The 14,395-nt window shown below is 38.1% G+C and overlaps 1 long non-coding RNA gene across 1 annotated transcript in view; it reads right to left on the bottom strand.

The window, feature by feature from the left end:
- LOC128140372 (uncharacterized) overlaps nt 1-14,395 on the bottom strand; it is a 59,838-nt gene that overhangs the window by 13,044 nt on the left and 32,399 nt on the right. Inside the window, exon 2 of the long non-coding RNA XR_008234706.1 lies at nt 6,926-7,058. This is a non-coding gene — a long non-coding RNA (uncharacterized LOC128140372). The remainder of the gene's footprint in view (nt 1-6,925; nt 7,059-14,395) is intronic.

Here is a 14,395-nt window from a genome sequence, read left to right as displayed (position 1 = left end):
GATATTTAATGTTCTCCCTCTTACTGATAATCAGTGGAACAGCTACATTCAGAAAAACCCAAGATGAACACAATTAATTAATGAGAAAATTTTGTAAATCACTGGCTGCATAAATAAAATCCCCACTTAATAATTAGCCGCTTACCATTCCTGCACAATAGCAAAACCTATCTTGATAGTTTGGATTCAATTATTTGACACAAAGTTTGGAGGACAAAGACCCAAATGCATCTTTAAACACACGGCATGGCTATAAAGCAGTTTCTTGAAGACAGGACATGCAGTTTGAAGCAGTTAAATCCAGCTGGCTGAATGATCCATACAGCTGTGGCTTCCCTCAGCTCTTAAATAAAATATTAGGGTGTGTTTCTATTGTTTGTTAGCTGTCATCAGCCCATCTTTCAGCTGACGGAGGTTAAAGGCTATGTAGATTCCTGGGACAGCTGTTTGGTAATTGTCACAGCCAGTTACTTGGTAACCCAGGAAAGGCAATCTCAGGAGGTAGATTCTTGGTTGCTAAGCGATAAATTCAGGTAAAATAACCTTTTCCTGGATTTTATTGCAACTACAGGCTCCAACTGTATAGTCCGAAGGTCTTTTTTTTTTTTTTTGCTTCTTTCCAGGGATGGGATTTAAAATTATTGCTGAATAACTTTTCTGGGATCTTATTCAGCATGGGTTAAATGAAGTGGCACTATATTCCACTCTTATTTAAATGGATAAACCCACAACAGACTTCCTACAGCATGTTGCCACGCATGTAGTTAATTTGCTGGGTATGAGTGCAATTTACACAATAACAGGCTGAGGAAAACAGAAGAGGCAGGCCTTCCTGCAAAAAGGACTTTGTGTTCCTATTTCCTTCTCTTTTTCAGTTGGGGATTTTTTTTTTATTTTTAAGAAAATGCAACACACAGGTTTGAGCTGAGCCAGATGCTTTTGTGACTAATGCTTGCTAAGCAAACCACCAAAGACCTCACTACCCTTGGCAGCATTATAGGGGTCAAACTTCTACACGTACGCGTCGTTCTTTAGCAATTTTTGCCACATGTGTATCACAAGCAGGAGCTCTCAAACATGATCTCAGCTTCAGTGCCAGCCCTTGGCGTTCCTTAATTTCTTCACCTATGAAATGGAGATATTAGCAAGCCTTATTTTTCTCCATTACAACCTTATTTATGAAGGCCTTTGAGGCTGAAAGTCTGCTCTTGCCCAACAGACTCATAATTTTCTGATGTTTCATTAGCAGAGATACAGCTGTGCACAGTGGGGATGGCAAGTCACTAACACTGGGTGAGAGAGAGACTGGGTTACCTTGGCCCTGGCTGTCAGCAGCTCCTCCTAACTCCGGATGCAGTATTTGTGTGTGACCCCATGAGGAGCAGCATGGGCTGGCTCCCAGGGCGGGCTGATGGCTTTCTGTCATGTGGAAAAGGGCAACGCTCTGCCCTCTCTGCTCAGGGAATGGTTAATGTCCCTGGCTGCTTCAGCTCTATCTTACACAAACATGCTTTGCAGTTCTGTCTCTTCACTTGTATTTTCAACAAAGATATTATTATTGGTTGCTACAGGAAAAATCCCTTCTACCTCTTGTTGTTGTTATTTATTAATTCTCATGTCCATCTTCAAGGAAATTAATAAAACAACATTGCTCTCCTGCAAAAGAGATATGCAAAAAGAAGTTGGCTGAATTGGCTGCACTAACCCCATCTTGCTATTACAAAGCAGGACAGAAAAGGGTTATGATCAGGGTTTGGCTGCTGGGTGCACAACAATGGTTCAGCGTGGGCTTCGGGTTAGGAGCAAGGTGTCGCTGTCCACAAGATTAGTGCAGCCACCTACACGTGTCTATCAGCAAGCATAATCGGCCACCAAAGGCAGCGGTACCAGCCCAGGGAGTAGCTGACTCCCCTTTCTAGGGGTCTCTGACCAGCGTAAAGAAAACCCCATCACACTTCATATAACTGCCCACCTTCCTGCAGAGCAGTGGGCACGGCCTCTCCCATAATGTCTGAAGGAAGATGACGTGTTGGCCCATGCTCTGGGATCACGCTGTCTATATTCCACTTTCTTTCTGGAAACAACCAGCAATGTTGAGACGGCTTCCCACACACACTGGAAGGACTGTTACAGGGCTCTCGAGTCACTTACGTTCCTTTCAATGGGAAGAAATCTAAGGTGTCCTCGTCCAGACCCTTGTACAACAACCTATGATATAAGAACATAAAGCTTTCAAGAGCTACCAATCTGGCATCATGCAGAGGAACTTTCAGGAATTATTTGTGCAGCCAGTTCTGCTACAAAAGCCCAGTGAATAAGACCAATTCTTGCCTCACTGGCAGCAACTTTAGCATGTTCAGACTTCCCTTATTCCCGTGACCAGTAACAAGTGAACTCCTCAAGCCATATTAAAAACCTACCTCAGCCAGTACCTGAGTCAGTACTGCGGGGACTGGCAAGCATGATGCATGTGTGCTGGTTACACTGAGCAGAGCATCCATCCTTCTATACAGAAGACTGACAGAAAACACAACGCAGCATCTCAAAGGAAAAGAAAACCGCAAAGAATGGTGATGGTGAGAAGCACATACATAATGTGTTTCTGTGTTGTATGTGTGCAGTGTCTGCCAAGCTTTCAACCAAAACACCCAGAGCTGTGATGAAAATACACCTTGCTTAAGGAGGAGCACAGACTACAGGAAAACTGTATTAACATAGGTAGGCCAATTGCCTTGTGAATGCCCGGACTTCAGGCTGGGTGGCTCCAGGGAAACATATACAAGGGAACCATGCCCCTATATAGAACATGAGTCCTAAAAGCTTGGGAAATGGGGAAAAATTCTGGAAGCATTTTCTGCCCTGATACTCTATAAGAAACCAATGAAACACACTTGGTAATATTCAAATTTAGACTAGTATTTCTTCAGTATCTTTTCTTTGTGTTATAACCAGTGAACTACTGGTGCTATGCTGACAAAATATACCTCAGCTAGCCAAATAACCCTCCTTTTTTACTAATAAAGGCTAAAGGAGTGAACTTAAACCAGCAAATTGGCTTGAATGAGTCATACACAGACACGTAACAAACCCTTTTGTACACAGTCACTGTCACAAAGATTACAGAAGTGTTCTCCTTTCCGTTACTACAAAAATTACTACCGAATATAATGAAGATCTGGCCTGTATGTATACAGAAGCAGTAGGAAAGTTACGGTTTACAGTGAGACAAAAGGCACATTTTCCAGGGACACTACATTTCTGGTGAAGCAAGAAACTCATTTGCTGATGGCAACATCCTGACCTTTATTATTTCAAAATAATATGAATTATTTTGAATCCAATATTCATGTTTTCCCCAGTCCTACTTTTTTTTTTTAAGTTACATATTCAAAACAGTTGCAACATACATTTGAGGAAAAAAAGTACATTCGTAAGGAAGCAATTGCTCCCATCAGTTATGGGGGAGGTGGCTCACTCCAGCATGACCCAAGGTTTTGGGCAGTGCAGGCTGTTTCCCGCAGGAGCAGAGCCAGCTCAAGGAAGGGCAGGTTGAACGGTCCAGCACTGGTTCTCAACTAGAGGACCAGCAGCACACTACGTTTTCAGCTCCTGTATGTGCCATATAGCAAGTGAAGGTGTCTGGCTGGGGTTTCTTTTTGATAATTTTAGCTTTATGCTCAATTTCTACAGCCCCAGAAACACAAAAGCTCTAAAGCTGTATTACTTTTTAAGGTATTTGATTTGCATGCAAACAGCAGATAGAAAGTATCACCTGCTTTGGATGTGCAATTGGCAGAAGTCAGGTAAAATGACTTAAATGGAGTCCACACAACATCTGGTGAAAGACTGGAGTCTAAAGGTAGTGTAGGTAAAAAGAAGAATGGGCAGTGGCTTTGAAATGCAAAAAAAAACCACCACAGAAGCAAAATGTAGTAATTGGGAATAGCACAGGGTAAGCATGAGTCAGATTTTGCATTACAGGCATTAAAGAAAATGCACACACATTTGCATACATCTCATTTAAAAATGTTAAAAGATGTAATCAGATTAAATATAATAATATCCTACATCCATCTATAAACCACGCATCCTAACCCATTTCACTTGGGGAAAGTGACCGTATCCAAAAAAAGGAAAGTATTTGCTTCTGTGTAATCTGAAGCTGATCCAGCACTTACGGAGTCAATGAAAACATTCCTGTTGACTCCAGTATGTTTCGGATCATGCTCTTAGTAAGAGAGAGTCTTATACCAGGGAATTCTCTATTACTAAAGGAGAACATCTCATAATCTGTCTCATAACCCTGTCTTCCTATTCCTCAAAAACACTTTTTTGAGGAAACACGGTGCCATCTTTTGTGAGACATTTTCAGGCAGCTTTGAATGCTGAGAAAAATTAACTCAATACAGCAATCATACTGATAAAGGGTTAGTAAATATGTTTCAAAATGCTACAAAGACCTATCTCAAGAACTAAGCATGGCATTATATCTCTGTGTTATGCAGAAAGGAAACAAATGTCCATTTTTCTACAGCATATTATCATCTTGTGCTAGGATTCATTTCTTCCCTTAAAATGGCATTATTTTCATATTATTCTTTATCTTTTTGTTAATGTTTCAGAAGATAATTAAACTTTTAATAATTAAGTAATGCATTCCTCAGAATGGCCAGGCCCTGTTTCTGTTTGCTTATTCTCCTGCTGCTTAGCCAGTAAGCCTACCTAAAGCAGTAGTGATTAAACAAGCCACGACTTTTTGGGACACAGGCAAATGTAGAGTAGAACAGAGAAGGTGAAGATTTTTAAGTCACACAAACCTTAAAATAGCACCCTCCTTGCTTGTCATTTTTGCACCTTGACAAGATCTCCAGCAAAAAATTTTGCATTTTCAGTCTCACAAAAACCATGGGTTCTCCAGCAATGAGGCAACAGAAAAAATCAATACTTGCCATGTACCATGTAACCAATAGAATAAGGGCAATGATTTATGTATGGATGGATGCAGACTGAATCAGCTGGGGCCTCAAACAGAGGGAGAGAGAGAGAAGGAGAGAAAGAGAGGTGTGGGGGTGAGCTGGACTGCAGTGATTATTCCTACACTATGGCCAGATTCTTCTTTTTCTGCAGCAATAATCCCCTTCTCTAGCACTGCAGGACATAGAGGAAAGACTAGCAATGTGTGGAATATATGATGGACCAGCTTTTCTCTTTTTGCCTCAGAATAATGATGCTATGTTGAATATTAAGGTACAGTAAAAAAGGAAGAATGATATATGGTCTGCAGTCCTTCAGTCTTCCAGCTACCTCCACCCTAATAAAGACCAATCCAGTGGGTCAACAAGAAATAGTTTTAAGAGAGTCAAATTATCAACAGGATAAAAATGTACCATCACTGCTTCATGACAAGAAAAAGCAGGAAGGGCTTACTGAAGAGAACTACTGTATACCCCAGGAGTTTCTGCTGAGAAAATAGTTTTGTAAATTGGATTACCAGGGATACAGCACTATAAGGTATTTAATGACTGTGCTAACTTTTAGGATATCTAATACTGCTGTTGCTTTAAAAACAAAAACATCAAGATAAAATTTACTTCTCTGTCTGTGTGATGTAGGCTACCAAAAACTACTTATCCAAACTATATTCAATGCTTTATTGCTGTACTATTAATAAATATCTAGTAGATTACTTTAAAGTGACAGTAATTTGCTACAGAAATGTCATACTATTTTATTAAAAATACCTCCTCTGTAGTTTGTGCTAATTGCTAAAATAACCCGTAAACATTTTTACAATACCTTGGATATTCAGACTGTATTTACATTTTTGAGAATCAGATGTTCATTCAGTACTTTCGATATTGTAGTTTGCCATGAAGTAATCCTGTTGTAATTAATATTTCTGCCGCAATTACCACTGATGACTGAATCAATTCTCTTTTCTCCCTATAACATTTATACAACATTTAAACCTTGGTATTGCCAGTCTTTCTCTTGAAAGGCATAATATTTTTAGATAATGCTATAGAACAAAAGGAGGCCACTAGTTAAATACACCAGTTATGCAATGTTAGATCAATTAAAGCTTTAAGAATTGTGGTATGTTTAAAAGCCTTGCATTTTATAGATGTCTCTGAATTTATCAGGTCAGAATAACACAGAAATAATTTCATTTCTGACTTTACACAACATATGTATGATAATATGCTAGTGAGATTAATCATTAGCTACCAAACTACATTTGTATGTTTTATGGTGAAAATGTCAATGAACATATGAACAAAATTTAATTTGAGTATAAATAGGTTTTTGTTTTCTAAAGAATGTGATTGAATGTCACCAGACTTTGCATTTGAATTAAAAACATTTCTGACTATTTTGCTTTGGTATTACCTACCTAGTTCTTTTTTATAAGTTATACTATGCTTAGCATAACATAACATACACCTGTACAGACATATCAAAACAACAGTAATGCAGTAGAATTATACCCTATAAATAGAGTTTGTATTTAATCAGTTGACAATGGCAGACAACAATATATTTCAGATGATGAAAGTATGAAACACGTTATAAAGCCGAGTAAGTACATAAAGCTTATCACTAATTCAGTCAGAAAATTCTTCTTGTAGCAAACACTCAACAACAGGAACAACGGTTCCTAGATCCTTCAGTCCTCTACCTTTATTAATCCCACAAATTAAAATCTTGATAAATTAAAACATTTCTAAGGTCTTAGAATTATGTTAGGCTAAAATGGAAAAAGATGTAGCCTATGTACCAATTAAAGCATGACAGAACATAATCCACAAGTGAAAACACCTTAACAACAACTTATAATGTAGAAATAATATGATGTGCGTAATTTAAGAGGATTTCTCAAACTCCTCAAAGTACTGAGAACAGAGCAGGTTATCAATATGCTTACCTTTGAACAACACATTGTAATTCTTCTCCTCCTGCTTCCTCTCTCTCTTCAATAAACAGAGCAACAGAAACTCCATGGATGATGATGGACTTTCTTGACTTTTGTTCTGAGCTTCAGCCAGAATGCCATGGACCTACAGCATTTGGAAATGGAGAGGGAATAACATGAAAATCTTGGCACCAGCCCAAGGGAAAAAGTGAAACAGTCAACGAAACAGGTAATAGTTCTCCACAGCACTACAACCAGGTGAGTTACACCAGCAAACAATGATTTGGAGCCAGTCACATGCAAAATTATTGTTGAAAACTAATGAAAGCACATTGCCTTGATCCTGGACTTACACTGTTTTGCTAACTCAAAATACAAGCTTATGTAGTTAAAGAAATCTGACCAAAGCCTTTTCAAGTGTTCACACAGTTGTAAATGAATATAGCAGCAGACAGTTCGTTTTAAAGCAACTGACAAGTTTACATTTTATAAACAAAAGGCAGGGTGCACTATCACTACTGTAGTTCTGCATCTTGACATTGTGCACTCTGTGCTCAAAAATTTCGAATGGCAAACAAACTTTAAAAACTGAATAATATTGTTACAATTAGGAAAAGTTACAAAAATGACCATATTTGCAATACAGAAAATTATTTTAATGTTTCACAGGAAAGTCTGTCTCATGCACAAATAAATGTTTGTTTCTACCCAGCACACTATGTTCTCTTTTCAAATTACCATTTGAAAATATACTTCAGTTGAAGAGTACTCCCATGGTGAAAATCAACACCTGTATTAATAAAAGCTGACACATAAAATACTGAAGAAAACATATCTTATTCACCATTTTAGAAGAAGGAAAAGATTTTAATATGACGTTTACTGCAACTCATTTCCTTAGCATCCTTTCAGCTTTTATTAGAAGAAATACACAGTTAGGGCACAGACTTGCTCCCATTTACCCTAACAGTGAGATTATCAGTAATACTAATGAAAGTTATTTCAGTTGACATCTTCTTAGCATTTTAAATATTTGTGCTTTGGGAAAAAGACCAAAAAAAGGAAGCTGGTGTACCACTTTGTGCAACATTCTTAAAAGATGTGTTGTAACAAATGTGTTATTTTGAATTCATTTTCAATACCAGAAAATATATGCATATGACTATCAATATGTCTTAAAACAAACCTGCTAAAATTTCTTATTTCTCTTAAAATCATGGTAATTTAAAATTGTTTAGAAACACACATACAGAAACACACATTTAAAACTTTTTCCTACATTAATTAAAGTCTTGTAATTTGTCACATGAATAAGGAAATGTCACAGAATTTACTTAATTGAAATGCTTCATCATGCTCTAGCAACTGGAATACTGTAGATCAGCAACACATAGATTTTTTATGTCTTCACAATTTTTCATCTTTTTCTGGTCAAAGAACCATTGATATTTGTTAGAAAGTACTGAACTATTGAAAATGTGCAGCACTGTCAGCTCCAACTGAAACTACCAGTTACTGGGGGTAATGAACAGCACAAGATTCAGCCTAAACCAAACCGAAGTAGACCAGTGAATTTAACAGAAATGTAATATGTATTGCAAGGTGTCAAATTTAATAAACAGTAAAAGGAGAAAAAAAAAATAATCAAACCAAAAGCATTATAGGACACTATTTTGAAAACGCCAGATACACGAAAGCAGCACACACTCTGCAAATAATCTGGTGTTCTCTAGGCAAGGCCTTAGTATTGTGAAAAAAATATGAAAAGATAAATGACTCTTGTTATTTGCCATATAACAAAACCAAAATATTTGTGTATCAATAAACGTCCTGACCAGTTGGATAGCTGGCGGTTATCATTTGCAGTTACTATAATTGCATTTATTCTTTTCTATCATTTCCCACACTTACAGTGTGCAACATCTAACTGATTCTTTTATCTCATGCAAACCATCCCAGCTCTGTCAACAGCTCTTGAATTTTTAAAGAGGTACCCTCTCCCTCCTTCTTTTATTCCTGCTGAAATTTTCTGACCCCAGATCTTAAGATAGAGCAACTTCCATGGATTAAACAGTTCTATAGGAGTCACCTAATAAAACACTATTAATTGTAATAGATTTTTGTTTCTTCTTCCAATGATATTTCCATGGCAACATTTTCACGTTCTATTGTTGAGGGTGTTCTTCATTCCCAGAGCGGGTTAACCACAGGGCAGGAAGGGCAGGCTGTTGGTCAGCCTTTATTTTCTCTGGTCCTTCAACAAAGGTTAGCTGAGGTCATCAGAAGCCAAAGGGTAATTACTTTTCCTCAACAGGGTTAAAGTCACACAGATTGCTATTGAGACAACTGTATGGACGACCTTCAGTTTTTTATGTTCAATCTTCCTTTCTTTTAGCAGAGCGAATGTTAATAAGGATAGCAGATAGGGTAAAAGCCCAGCGAGCTACACACCACATACATCTCCACACTTTTCAGTTGTGCTACTGACTATTAGTGCAATTTTTAACAAGATTGCAATTAGATGAGCCCAAACCACAAAAGGTTGCATAGTGATTAAACATGAAAGCTATTCAATAGCCAAAAAGGACCTATTCTGTGATTTCTCTATTCAACGAATTTTAACAATTTTCTAAGTGAAATAAGAAATTTTTAGGAGAGCCAGCACCCCTATATTCTCTGTTTTACTAGCCTCAAATTCAGCAGTAATGTCACTTGCTTCACCCAAAAGAATGAATTGGGATTGAAGGTTTTAACTAGGGAAGACTTTAGTGCTTGCACAGTGTATCAGGCCTGGCTCTTTCTTTAAGCTTCCCATGGAGTAATCATCAGATAGGAGCATGGTGGGGACAGAAGCAAGCAAGCCAGACCTGAACTGCAGAGAAAGCCAGGGAGCCAGCTGGATTAAATAAGGATTTTACATGGATTTGGGGGAAGAAAAGCGGGCTGGTGGCACACCAGTGTCTCTAGCATAACGTGTTTAGCTCTCACCCTATGTAAACACTGGAAATGCACTCAGATTGTAAAAAAGCTCACGACAGAGATCTAGTCCATAAAAAAATCACAACGCCTAAGAGTAAGTGAAACCTCAGCCATGGGCAGCTGTTACAAGTCAGTGCAGGTAGGAGGAAAATGGAAAGATACCCTGCTGTCTTCCTCCACAGGGCTTTGGCCCAGCTGGCTCTGGCCACAATCCCATCTTTTCCTCCTGTGGTGGCACGCTCATCTGTCCCAGGGATCTGAATGTCCCCAGTGGCTTCCTGGGCACCACTGATCTCATTACTAAAATTAACAGCATTGTTTTTCCTTTTTGTGGTACACTTTTAAGCAACTATTACAATAGTAAAAGTCAATTATGCAAAGCAAGGGAAAAAAAGGGGGGTGTCATCTTTCTCAGCCTTAGCTTTAGCCTCATATCTTCTCGCTACTCTTTTCAAGCTCAGTGTTGACAAAATTAAATAAATAAACAATAAAAGGATCAGGTACTGTTCATTAAAATATCCATTATAAATCAGGGAAGTGCAACTCAGCTTCTTGATTGATGCATTACTTTGTAAACTCAGCAAAAGTTATAAATAATCGCAATGCTGATAAATGATAAATGGAAGATTTGGTAATCAATCAATTCAAATGGGGCTAAATGGAAGAATAATGCATCATTTATATTTGGCTATATTGTACAGTATGTAAATTATTGAATACTTGCTATACCACTTTCACATCAAAGAGGTGGTAGACAAATAGAGGATCATAAAACAGAATTATCAGACTCTAGCCTTGTAACACTGTTTAACCATCTGCACTACATACGGCACGCTGGTGGTAAGCCAGAGGACCTCCAAACCTTCTCTACAGTTTTAACAAGGGCACATCTTTGTTCAGAAGTTACACTTTCCCAGGTACAGAAACTGCTATTTTCAAAATTCCAAATATTAATTCCCAAATAGAAATCATGTTAAACAGGATTACAGACAATATCATTAAATTAAGGATAAATGTGTTAGAGGGACTATCCACCAAGAAAGAGCTTCAAACACAGAAATCTAAGAGTTAAAGTTTCATATATAACTTACATCTGTAACATAGATGTCTAAGACAACCAAACATACTATGTTATGAAAAGCTGTTTTTTAAAGGCAATCAATCTTAATTCCATTATGAAATGATTTTACATAGCAACTACATAGTTACAATTTGTTCTTAACTCTATCTGTAATCTTACATGTCACTAAATTAATTAAGATGCTAAATTTGTTGGAAAGGGAATTTCTATTTATCTTTTTCTGATTGTGACAGTAGGAATTGTGTCAGTCCTGGACAGCAAAAAAGCACAGACTACCAATGCCCAGGTTTCACTAGCACCAGATTTCTACTACGTAAATGCTTTCCCTTTTTCTGTCACTCCTATTCCCATCAGTTACCAGCCTCCCTGCAGTCGAGGAAGGAGCAGCGGGTCTTTTTTCTGTGAGGAAATTAAGAATTTTCAACTATTTATGATCCATACATTCTGATTTCCTAAATTTTCACTCTCTCTCCAGTTACAACAAGTGTTCAGGATCCCTCTCCCTTCCACCCAGCATACAGGAGTTGATAGAGAGCAGGACAGACACAGGAGTCATGAGCGCTTCTCCACAAGTGTCTGTAGTAGTAGAAGTCCTTCTGTCCCATCTGTTTTGAAAAATCTGGGCTTTCAGGAGAACATGTAAACATCCAGGGCTGGACTACAAAATCCAGGGAAGTCCCAAGCAAATTCAGACAGCTGTCCTGGATTAACCTGCTTCCTTAGGACTCATAAACAATGACAAGGGCCACAAAGTGCTGATACTGGCAGGCCAGAGAGCCAAGGAACATTTACTCACTATTTTTTCATCATTAATTTAGAACATATTCTATCCAATTTTATTCAGCTAACATTCTTACAGCCAAATGCAGGCTTTCTGAGTTGGTATTGAATCATTAAAAACCACAGTGATATGATACACCTACAAGCATTTTTATAGGTTTAAAAGACAGAAATGGCAAAAACTACTACTAAAATATAAAATTCAGCTGCCTTTTCCTTTACTAAATCTGCAGTACGGTACCACAATCACCAATGATTTGTAAATGCTTATTTGGATACACTTTGCATCTACAAACAATGACTGAAAATGGCACGGACTTGGAGAAGACTAACTGCATAGGCATTTGTTTGCTTTGAAATCTTCCTCTTGGATTTCTATTGTTGTTTTATAATGAGCAGAGACTGAAAAACAGCAGCTCTGAAAACCACCTAGTCTTCAAAAATGTGCACTCCTCTCCAAAGTACAGCCTGCCTTTGTCACTCTATGTTTGTGCTCATGTAGCTCCAAAGTTATATAGGGTTTAGGTGAAAAGAACAATTGGAAACCCCAAAATATTGAAGCTGTTTCCTGATATTTTATCCATGTCACCCACTTTTCCTATAATGCCTGCTCGCAACATCAGAGTGCAAATATTTCCCAGGGTGGGACACCTTAAGCATAAAGCTCTTCAATTCTTCAGACAGCAGAGACTTCTGAAGCTATAAAGGCTTTGCAGAAGTGTGAAAAATACTTTCCACAACACTTATGCAAAAAAAATATATTTTTTCTATAACATAGGGAGGAAAGAAAGGTGTCCCACTGGGACACTAACCAAAGTGTGTGCGTGTGTGAGCACTAGCTCCTGCAGAAAGTTCCCTTCCTATGCTGCAGATGGAGGCTGCTAAACATGACCTACGCTGGCCGCTAGCTGCATCTCTGGAAGACTGAGAATGACCAGCTGAAAGCTTGAGAGAATGTGAGCCATGAGTGCGACTGTCCATTAGCTTTTTGATCTTCAAGTGCCTCCCTGGTCTTTGTAATTTCCATGACTATTCTTAAACTCTCTCTTTCCCATGGGTTCCCTCAGGTGGGTTGACTTCTTTGTCACAAATTCTATAATAACTGATGTTATTAGGAATAATGCCTTATTTTGAATAGTGTAGAGTAGTGCAGAACAGGCTTTCTGAAAACTATAAAGCAAAGTTTTAAACTGCTTCTCCAAACTTGGACCCTAAATGTCAACTGGCCATGTACAGGTAGAAGCCTGAAGTGAACCACTATAACTTTTATATTAGAATCAGCTGTCTCTCTGATCACCTCCCATACCACGCACTCAATAGCAATACAATTCTCCTAAAGTATTAAGTATATTTTATAGAAAAAGTACTGTTGTATTAGTCATACAAAGATAAGCATACTCCAACTGTAGTGTAGAGCTGATGCTTTTAACCCGGGTTTTCAAAAAGTGTGATTAATGGTGCTCAAAGCAAAAGACACGTTTTGTGTCTTGCAGCTGTTAATCAGAAATACACAGATCCATCTGCATACACCTTTGCAGATGATAACTGCTAGCACAGTGAAAAAAACCAGCTAGGAAACCTGTCTTGGAGGTGACAGAACAACTGTGGCACCCAAAGTATCATAAAGGAAAGGTAAATAGGTTTCCCAAATGGTTAAACTGGAAAACATGCAAATGAAACAAGCTGACAAGTTCACATTCTCTCAGAAATACACAATCTTGACCAATAATTTCCCATTTCATAGTAAGACTAGTAAATATTTATAACCTGCCTTGGGACTGACTACTGCAATCTCTGACTATCAGAAGTTTGTGCTTAATTGAAAGGATGTTTGTTCCTGAACTTTCTTGGGACTGACTTTGGCTTTTCGTGGCATTTATTTGACCAGAGTGCAGATCACGGAGGTGTAGGATGCCCGCCTGACACACAGGGAGCCACAGGATACACTGCTCCTCCGTCATTCCCACTTCATTCCTTCAAGGTCTATCCCATAAACAACAAGAGCTATAATGTCACAGACCAGATAACTCTCTCTTACAACAGGTAAAGCAGAAAGACATCAGTGTTAGTCTAATAAGCTACCTTTTCAGCTTAACCCCGTATGCCATAAAGGCAGATAGCAAGTGGACTATGGTATCTGTGTGTTTATTTGAATGTCACCAGAAAAAGCACATGCAGGAAAAACCACATACACTGGCATAGCATTTATCTGTTCACCTGGGACAAGTACTTTCTTCCACACTGTGACCCTCAGCATCTTGATTTTCTGTCAACTTTTAAATCCCAGCTAATTAGAAGATTCACTACTCCTTATGATTCCTGACTTTCACAGTTTCTAATTAGTCTTCAGAGTAGTCTATTACCTAAATGAATTGTGATATTCCACTTGGTATGTTAAATGAAAACAACCAACATTACCATTTCTCTTTAGCATTATTTACCTCATAGTAAAGTAATTTTGTTCCGAGGATAGCACATTTTAACTTTGCAATTAAACTGGAAGTCATTCAAATGAAGAAAGGTGAAAGGAAACAAAACCGGGTTGAATATTAACTTCAATTTTCTTTTCCAAAATTATTCCTCAGATTAGGAGTCTTAATTGGGAAGATCTGTTCATAACGTTGTACTTACAGATACCGCTG

This window comes from Harpia harpyja, chromosome 4, assembly GCF_026419915.1.
Source record: "Harpia harpyja isolate bHarHar1 chromosome 4, bHarHar1 primary haplotype, whole genome shotgun sequence".
NCBI lineage: Eukaryota > Metazoa > Chordata > Aves > Accipitriformes > Accipitridae > Harpia > Harpia harpyja.
This window is presented reverse-complemented; position numbering and strand designations above follow the sequence as displayed.